The sequence below is a fragment of the Brassica oleracea genome, chromosome C7, assembly GCF_000695525.1.
Source record: "Brassica oleracea var. oleracea cultivar TO1000 chromosome C7, BOL, whole genome shotgun sequence".
Lineage (NCBI taxonomy): Eukaryota > Viridiplantae > Streptophyta > Magnoliopsida > Brassicales > Brassicaceae > Brassica > Brassica oleracea.
In genome coordinates this window covers 30,874,855-30,875,921 of record NC_027754.1, presented here as the reverse complement: position 1 = coordinate 30,875,921, position 1,067 = coordinate 30,874,855, and positions in this window count along the sequence as shown.

Sequence of the window (1,067 nt, the reverse complement as noted above, 5' to 3'; positions counted from 1 at the left end):
TAAATAAGTGTGATAGATCGAAGATTAACTTACCTTTTCATCAAGAAAAAGAACCGTGATTCCCACAAACTCCATGTCTTTCTTGAAGTTCAGGGAATTCAAAGGCTATGCTCTGACTACTACGACCAAGACGGAGAGACTCGAAGGTTGAGTGACTGACGTCGGGACGCCGGTTTGAGGAACTGGAGAGGCAGAGAGAAACATTTTCTTGAAGATGGTTAAAGTTAAGAGGAATCAATGAGTTTAGTGGAGATGCAGATTGGGTTCATCAAAGATGAGAATCATATATAGGATTTATAGATGGGCTACAAATCAGAAACATTTATGATCAAGCGATTTACGAACAGAAACACGGCGCAACTCTGTAACTCAGACTTGTTTGAGACAACGATGAAAAGAACTCGAATTCATGTTAAACGACAACAGTTTACAATATGAGAAAATTATAATTGTTACAAACTTGAGCTTTTTTTCATATAACATGATGAATCTCATTTAAAAATAAAATCCATAATACATTTGTAGGTCCGACCCTCAGAGGAAGCCGAAGAAGTAAGGGCTTCCGACCTTCATAAATATATATTAGGTTCGGCAATCAATGTACAAAGTATCATTTAGCTTAGTGATATAAATGTTGGTGTTTATATCTCAATAATCCGGGTTCGAGCCATGGGCTTGACACTTTTTCACACTTTTTAAAAGTGGGGTCCACAAATCGCTGACGTGGCGCGCTGAGAAGTGAGCAAAAACTCAACTATTATAATATAGATTTTCTTCATTTTGATATGGACAGAACTTAGGTTCACCCCCTAAGTTCACCTCACCCTTTAAGACCAATCAAAGTGACACATAGATTATTAATAAAAAACCATTAAATTAAATAAAAAATAGCTATAAAAATAAAAACGTTAATTTTAACGATGCTAAACGCTTCCAGCTAAACCCTAAACCCTAAATCTTAAATTCTAAACCATATACTCTAAATTCTAAACCCAAATCCAAAACCCTAAACCCAAACCTTATACCCTAAACCCTAATCCTAGACTCTAAACCCAAATTATATACCC